This window comes from Nyctereutes procyonoides, unplaced genomic scaffold (assembly GCF_905146905.1).
Source record: "Nyctereutes procyonoides isolate TBG_1078 unplaced genomic scaffold, NYPRO_anot_genome, whole genome shotgun sequence".
Taxonomy (NCBI): Eukaryota; Metazoa; Chordata; class Mammalia; order Carnivora; family Canidae; genus Nyctereutes; species Nyctereutes procyonoides.
In genome coordinates this window covers 60,008,101-60,017,537 of record NW_026575051.1, presented here as the reverse complement: position 1 = coordinate 60,017,537, position 9,437 = coordinate 60,008,101, and positions in this window count along the sequence as shown.

Below are 9,437 nucleotides of genomic sequence, written 5' to 3'. Positions count from 1 at the left end.
CAAATGCACAAAACGAGAAAATTCTTGGCAAAATTATTAATCAGTTATTCGGTATGTTTGAAATATAGAGTATACGTGTGCAATAATGAAAATGGGGCTAAAAAGAGCTTGGAATCAGTTTGTGTAGAGTTCAAAATGTCTCTAATTGATATGTCAAAGAGTTATTATTTATTTTTACAGGTAACAGAAAAAACAATAAAAACTATTTTGCTCTTTGCAGTGAACAAATGACTTATCATGTTCCATTTTGTAAATAACCATATTGGGAGTGTTGAAGAATTAAAAAGCAAACTATTGGAAACAAAAACTAGATAAAAAGTGCTCACATTGGGATAGAGAAAGATAATGAGTCTGAGTCTGTATAGGTGTATAGGAAGAATCCAAAATACCTAAGGGTATGTACTCATTTGTTTTTGCACCTCCTACACAAAGTATATCCCTGAGACAGACTGTAGTTCATATGTATCTGTTTAACTTTGAGGTCTGCATTAGTCTTGGAAACATAGTTGGAGATAGAGATAAATGCTGAGGGGAGTGGATGTAGTGATTTCAGCAGTCTACCTTTGAAAAGAGGGACATGAAACAAGTAATTCCAAATAGGTTGGAAAAATCTCATTTAAAGTCAGGAAGAAAAAAAGTCACCTATTATATTCAACATTGCATTAGGAGTCATAGCTCTAAAGACAAGAAGAAACTTAAAAACAAAAGACTAAAGGAGGAGATAAGACATTCATTATTTGCATATTATGTGACTGTTTACATAGAGAATCCAAAATAATCTAGAGACAAATGTGTAGAAATAAAAAGAGATTTGGGCAAAGTGGCTGAATATATGATATCCTTATATATCTTCATATACAAGGAACAAACACTATAAAAACAGTATTTTTAAAAAGACACCATTTATAATAGTTACAAAAACTATAAATTACCTAGGAACAAATGAAACAAATATATGTGAGAACTATATGCAAAAAAAATGGCAAAGGACATTAAAGCAAGTTAGTGTTCATGAGTAAGAAGATAATATCAAATAAATACAAAAATTATTTCCAAATTGGTACAAAGATTTGACTTCATTCTGATTAAAATTCCAACAGTTATGTTTAGGTGTGTGTTGTTTCACTTAAATGATTGATTATGAAATTTAGGTGATATAACAAGATAATTCCAAAGACAAAGAATAAGAAAAGATTAAATACAAAACCCAGAAACAGACCCGTGCATGTGTCAAATCCTGATAGGTTCCAGATGTAGCATAACAGATCACTGAGAAAAGGATATACCATTCAACAAATTAAGTGAGGGGACAAAATGTTTATACAGGTGGGGAAAAAGGGAATGTACACATTTAAATTGAACTAAAATTATGAAGTAAAACTTTAAAAAATTTAGAAAAACATAGATGAATATCGTTCTGTTATCAATAAAGGAAAGATTTCTTAAACAGAATATCAAAAGTGTAAAACAATAAAGTTATAGATTGATACATTTGGCGACATTAAAATTAGCAACCTATGTTTATAAAATAGACTTTTTAAAAAGTGAAAACACAGAGGTAACAGGAGAGGAAATGTTTGCAGAAAATAAAACCAAATAACACGTTAGATAATATCAATACTATTTAGGGTCCTAGAAATCATTAAGAAAAAAAATTCAATAGAAAACTGGGTAAAAGTCCTGAGTAGACCCTTGAAAGAATATGAAACACATGTAGCTAATACACATGGGAGATGACCAATAACACTAGTCAACAGAAAAATGCAAATCAAGACCACATGGCATTTGACACATTTGATAAGCAATTTAAAAAAAAAAATCTGAGAAAGACCAAGAATCAGAGGGGAAATGTTCTCCTACATATTGATGATTTAGGTGCTGACTGGTAAAGGTTTGGCAGTGTTGTAGAGTAGAACATTGACATACCCCAAGGCTCAGAATATATATATATATAATGTATATATAATAAATATTTTAACACATGGATACCAGAAGACATATATAAAGATATGTACATACTAGCACAATATATAACTTAAAAATTTCTAATAGACATTGACTAGAGGAAAATAAATAAGAAATGGTAGATTTAGTCAAATATTATACAGCAGTGCAAAATGGTGAACAAGAGCTATCAGGAAAAACATGAACAAATCTTAGTAACATAGTTTTATGTTAAAAGGAAGTTTCAGAAAACATAGAATATTATACTTCTCTCTCTCTCTATCCCTCTGTCTTTCTGGAAATTCTCATTTCCACTATCTATTGTCTGGAGGTAAGTAGAGGGATGGAGGGATTTAAGGAAACTACTAAAATTACTGAAAAGCTTGGGAAAGATGAGGATATAGGTGAAATGGGAGTAAAAGAAGTTTCCATGGAAACAAAATGGAAAAAAAAAAAGCTTTTGTTCAGAGACTGTAATTTCAGAGTTTGATATCTAGAAGTGAGAGTTTATTTCTAGTGTCACTGAAGGCAAGGATGTGGGTTACTAAGATTGCTTTAGAGCCAAGGGGCTCAGGATAGTTATTGGGTGCTTATTGTGGATCAAGTTTATTCTTGTTGATGTCTTGTTGCTTTAAAAAAAGGAAGAGGGTTATTTTCTATCAATCTTATATCATAGTCTGTTTAAAAGCTTGTCTGAGAACTAAAGAATATGCTATGGCTATGTCTACTTAGTCAATAGCCTAAAGAGTGGTTGCTGCACACCAGTCTTTTACCACAAGATGAACACTCCAATGTTCTGTAGGGAACGGCCCAAAAAGGCCCAAAAAGTATCTGCACACCTTTTATTCATATGCAATCTTGCATGCACAAGAGAAAATATTAAGCATCGGAGTGTCTATTCATCCCAAGTCCCTTCCTGCACACAGCCTTTCCAGTGGGGTCCTGCTCTTCCTTTCAATGTCTGATGGATCTCAACATAAATAAAGAATGGGCATGACATTCATGGATGCTCACAGGAAATGGTGCCACATATGGGCAAGACTTCCCATCAATTACATTAGACTCACTAAATGAGTTTCCTTATGTTACAGGATGGCAAGGTTCAAATAACACAGGGACCTATGTTCCCCAGAGCAATGGTGGGAAGATTGAGATAAAAACCCTCTCTGCTTGGATTTGGTTTAGTGACAGTTCCAGAAGTAAAGCACCCAACCAACTTCACTACCACATGCTGGCCAGAGTTCCGGGAATATAGAACACTAGAGTCAGTTTGACTTGCAATGTCAGTAAGAGCCCAAGCTACCAGCAGACGCTTCTCCCAGGTACTCTTCAGATTTACAGTGTATGTACCATTATGTTCTTCCAGTCATCAAAGCTGTTATAAGCTAACCACATTTCTGCAGTAAAGAATTCGAGGAAATATTCTCATTTTCCATCTGTAGGACATTAAGCGCTGCAGCCATTAACCTAAGACAAGCTCTATAGACCCCTCCCTGGGTTGCATGGAAAGATTATGAAGTTGTGAAACATCATAATCCTATTTCTCTGGCAACATATTCACTATCTCCTTTATAAACCCACCTTCATCATCCAATAATTAAAGTTTAGAAACGGGTGAGGCTTTGTCCCAGACCCTCATCTCCTCCTACTCATGCTCTTTACTGAGGTTTTTTTTTGTTTACATTCACTATTTCAATTAATATCTCTTCAATGTTGGGATCTCTGGGTGGCTCAGCAGTTTAGTGCCTGCCTTCAGTCCATGGCTGATCCTGAAGACCCGGAATCAAGTCCCACAATTGGGCTCCCTGTGTGGAACCTGCTTCTCCCTCTGCCTGTGTCTCTGACTCTGTGTGTGTGTGTGTGTGTGTGTGTGTGTCTCATGAATAAATAAATAAAATCTTTAAAAAATATCTTCTAAAGTCATTTGATGTTGACTTTAATATTCACTAATTTACACCAGACTAACTCATAAATGTGTAAGTTACATATAAGAAATTTCCACTTGGATCTTTCAGAGATAATTGTGTTGAAAACAACATGCATTCTCTTCCTTATAAATCTAGAAATTTCCTATGCATTCTTCTATTTCTATTTGGGTTGATAACAATTAGCTGGGAGAACCATAACTCTGATATAGATTCACATAACATAGTTGATATTACTAGTTCTCACAAAACCAGTTTTGCTCTCCTTCCAGACTGCAACCCCCTAGAGCACTTGTGAGCCCCTTAAAATAGTTCAGGGCCATATGAATAGATCCAATTAAAAGCCTTTGTGAAGATGTGGTAGGAGAAGGTTTATGGCTCTGGATTATGAATTACCACAGGGAAAGTAATAGCCATAGAGAGACATGCAAAAACAAAAACAAAAAACTCACAGTGGAGTTTTCATGAATGTAAAATAAACTTTCATTTTGATAAGCCATTGAGATGTCATTGTTGCTTGTTATGATGACCAAATATAGAGGCAAATAACACTGCAGTCATTTTGTCTGAGTTTGATAGCTATTAAGACTTTTAAATTTTAAGTTTTCCCATCAGTGGTTTCCTTGTCCATAAAATGTGATAGTATTAATCCTAACATCATAGGGTTGCCTAAAGTATCGGAGGAAGTAATTTATATAAAGCGCTCATAACTTATGAGACAACAATTATTAACAAACCTTATATTTATTGTTGACTTCACCAGAAAATTACGTGAATTTTTGCCTACTAAATATCGTTTGAGGTCTCTTTCTATTCACTTTTATTGTTCCAAGTTTAATAAAACTAACCAGACTACTAATTGATAAGACCTCTTCACTAATCTCCCCATATCCACTCTGGTACCTATTTTAACTGCGCTCCAAATTGCAGCCTGAATCGTTTTTTTACAAAATGGATTGTTATCCAACAATCTTGTTTCTGCTTAAGAGATTTAAATAGTTTGCCATTGCTCTTTGGATAAAGATCAAATCATTAAGGTCACCTGTACTATCTTGTTAAGGTCTGGCTTCTAGCTATATTTTAAATGTTTCCCAGTTAAGTATTCCCATGCCTTCTTTGGGCTCCATCAGCACTATCTGTTAGTATATGCCAAAAGTCTCCTGTCACACGACTTTTACATGTATTTTGTCACAGGCTTGTGAATTTTTTTCTTTGCTGAGTATATACTCATCATCCTTCATTGTCGAAGTGCAAACATCACACTCAGAGAAGCTTACCCTGATCCTCTAGTCTAAACTAAGGTTCCTTTATTAAAAACTCTCATAAAACACTGTATCCTTATTTCCATCACCCGTGTGGAAAAAACTCGAATGCATTTTTGTAAACTTTAGACAGGGGCTACATAATGGGGATTTGACTCTATTTCATTCTGTTTCAACAAGAACGTTGTCAGTGTTATAAAGTCAAATGTTGGGTCACTGTTTACTTCTACCCTACAAGAAAAATAAGACCTTTTTAAAAAAGAGAACAAAAGGGAAAAATCAACACAAATGGGAATAGCACAGGTCAAAAAAAATAGGCAAAGTTATGGTGTCATATTTTGCACATAATGGGAAATTACCACCACAAGTAATAGAATGGCAGTAATGTACTAATAGCATAGTTAACAGTTTATGTTCTCCACACCTGGAAGACTCTTGCCCTGTGCCAAGGTTTGAAGTCAATAAAAGTTATATACTCCTAGGAAGAAAATATAAATCAGTAATATGTCTCATTATACCAATACATGCTTCTCTGTGCATCTTTTAAAAACATAAACCAATTTTTCATATTTTTACTTCTTAAATTGTGCTGCTTGATATCTAGTGAGGGAAGTCTCATCATTCACCAGAATCTAACAAAATCAAGCACTTCCTTGACACCACTTTATAATTTGTATTTATGTATTTGGTACAATTGATTTAGATCAGCCTCCTCTTCTAGACTCTAAAGTATGACAGCAAGCAACATGCCTCTTTTTTGATCAGCACTGCATACACAGTATCTAACACAAAACTTGGTTTGTAATGTGAATTCACTGATTTTTTTTATATAAACAAATGGGCACACATTTAACTGATTAATGTTAGCAGGGCTCAGAGGAACAGGCCAATTCTAACCAAGGTATCCAAATTTTCAAAGAATGAGAGAATATCTTGGGAATCAAAGTAATAGCTAATATAAGTTAAAGGAATTCTGTAGAGCAAAGGAATTGTGAATTACTTCCTCTTTTGTTGAGTTTCAAACAAATAATATCATAAGGGAAAACACAGGTCTCCATTAGGGAGATTTAGAAACATAAAGGAAAACAGTAAGATATGAGAGTATCTGATGAAAGAGAGAGTGAAAGGTGGTGGTAGATGGTACATGAGTGGTAAATGAGCAAAACAGGGGATTCATAGAGTAAAGTCAGGTTTAGTGGGCTGAGTGAGAGACTTTAAAAACACCAGGAATGGCAGAGATTGTGGTTTGTTTCCCTGTGCTTGTTTATATATTTTCCTCGGTTGTCGAACCCCTGACTGTTAGCTGGCACATGGCTCTCTGAATTCAAGTCTTCATTTCCTAACCTACCTTACAACGAAGTGTGGACATATAACTTAGTTGACCATGCAACTTGTGATATGTGACCTCACAAGAAAGGAACAAGACCTTCTTTGTTTCCTTTAGTTCCTCCTTCCTTGTAGAAATGTGGCTACAGTAGCTGGAGGTATAGCAGCTATCCTAAACCATGTGAAGACCTTAGATTAGAAGCTGGGATGTAGACAAATGTTAAAAAAAATACTTTTAATCTATTATAGAAATATGTATGTGTGGTGTGTCTTTTATTTCCCCTTTTAACTTATGAATCTTGATCAAAATGAATGGAATATATGACTTATGATGGATTTTTTCAGTGTATTAATGTGGATTACATATTAAACTCTACAGATTGACTTTAAGGTAAACTATACTGATAATTTAGGGTATTATATTTTTGGAAGGATAATATAGAATTCTCCAGTTGAAATATAGGAAAATAGCAATTCTCCTTTGTAAAGAGGCAAAGATATATTTGGTTATAAATATCTTTTTAAGTTCCTCATAATAAATGTGAATGCAAGATACAGTGTAAGGCAGTATATTAAAGAGGAATTTTTAAAATCTTGCAGTTCAGCATGGTTCACTAACAAAGTGTTCCTTATCTACATTATAACACATGTTTCTTGAGCTTTATATAATAGAAATTGGAATGTTTTGAATTAGACCTAAGCCCTTAGGGTATAAATTACTCTGGCTTCCAAATTTAGCATTATTTGACAGATACTAAAATAGAAATATTCTCCATTTCAGAAATATTCTTGGACTCCATTTTGTGAAATTCATTTTTTATGATGAAAGTATGCCTTTACAGAATTAGAAAAATTATTTAGCAAGAAGAAAACATTAGCAATATTACGTTCCTTAAAACTAGAAAAGCAAGTTCTGCTCTGCTTCCACTCTATTTGAACCAGAGCAGTTCTAGTTTTTGTTTGCTTCCTATATTGTATTTCTGTATAACACGTTCTTTAATGGGAAGGGTTCTTATTTCAGGTAAGAGTGAAGGATTGAGTGCATGCATCAAATTTTTCTTCTTACTCAACTATAAAAATTACAGTAGACAGAGCTTTTTTTTTAATGCATAAAACTCCAAGACTAAGGAGAACAGAGAGGTGAAAATTTCAACAAGATTTTGGAAGGATACAGGCATATGAACAAATGGTAGTTAACCAAGTGATTAAAAAAAGAAGAAGAAGAAGAATGGGAAGTGGGCAATGTGAGGCACTGTCACCCAATCAGACTGTATCACAGAATTCTTAAAGGCACAGGAGCCAGCTGTACAAAGTACATTAATACCTATTTCCACATTAAGATCTCTTAAACCATGCTTACCAGAACAATGGCAGTCAGGGCCTTCATCTCTAAGCAAGAAATTAGAAGAAACTCTTCATGAGGATCTAACAGGATCAAGAGGAAAAGATCTGAAGATAGAGACATTTTGAAGGACTCATCAACAAATAGCCCTATTAATCTATGGCAAAGCTCATCGTAGATAAGTGTTCTCCCTCATGCCTCTGTGTATGTAGAACTTCCAATTCAGATTTTAGTCCCCTTTTCTTAATCATTAACAGGTTGCCAAGACTTAAAGACAAACATTTGAAAACAACCTCTAAAATAGAAGATGGAAATCCAAAAGCAGAAACAATGCAACTAGGAGGAAATGGAGGGCTTTTCAGAAAGAAGGGAATACCATAGGATTGCTATGTTGCTATTGTTTTCAGAGATATAAGATATTGGAGTCATAAAATAAGAAGTTAAGAGAAGTTGTCAGAGTGAACACAGAAAGCAGAGAAGAGGAAATTCTCTTAAGTAATGGTTCAGAAAGTTTTCCCCAAACTGAAGCACAATAGTGACTAAATTGACAAAATTAGCAAGAGCCCAGCACAATGGATAATAGTAGATATGTGCCTGTCACTTGGATATTTCAGGATGCTGGGAATAAAGTGATCAAATAAATCTAAGAGACAGCCTAAAAAATCACAGAGCTTCAGGGATCTGAATGATTTTAGGTTTTTCCACAATAGCCTAGAAGTAAGAAAGTAAATAAAGAATACCTTGAAATTTATCTAAGAAATTTATTTCCAACTTAGAACTCTATACCCAGCAAAACTAACAATTATCTATAAGACTAGAATAAAAGCATTCAGACATATACAGCCTTTTTCAGATATATCTCAAAAAAATGGGACCTGTCCTGGAATTCTCGAGAAGCCACCAAAATTAAAGATAAACCTAGAAAAGAGAGGACATATATTAGAGGCAACAGGAGATTCAATACAGTTGACACTAAGGGGATCCATAGAGGGCAAAAGAAGGGAGGAAACTCACAATAATAATTATGCTGCAGACACAGAGAGCCAAGCATCAGTCGACACTGGAACAGTCCACATTGGAACAGTGTGATTCAAATTATAGATACATTAAGGGCTGTCATGACCAAAATCCTCACTGCCATTGTACCATCTTTTAAACCTGAAAAGATAATTCTCAGGTGAGCTTAGTCCGTATTGTTATTCATACTTTACTTTCCTTGATCAGACACTGATGAAGTTCTTCTTGTACATTCTGTGCCCTGTTTCCTGAAACAACTGGGCATGCTCTCTTCTCCCTATGAAAGTACTCTGCTTAAATTTGCATTTCGGAACTGGAAGTAAGTGGCAATAAGCCTACTCACAGAATATATAGAACAGCCTATTATTCCCAGTGAACAACTTTTGGTGTATACAACAAACAGATGCCATGATTCTGTTGTACATGTGCATTGTATACAATTAGTTGTATGTATATTTAATAATAAACAAATATTAAAAAGTATCAATGTGCTAAAATACTTTTAAATCATTAGTATTTAGTATATATATTCAATAACAAGAAACTTGTATTAAAATGTAACTGAGTTTCAAAATATTAGAAACACTTTGATTAATAAAATAGCCTTATCCAAGTTACATA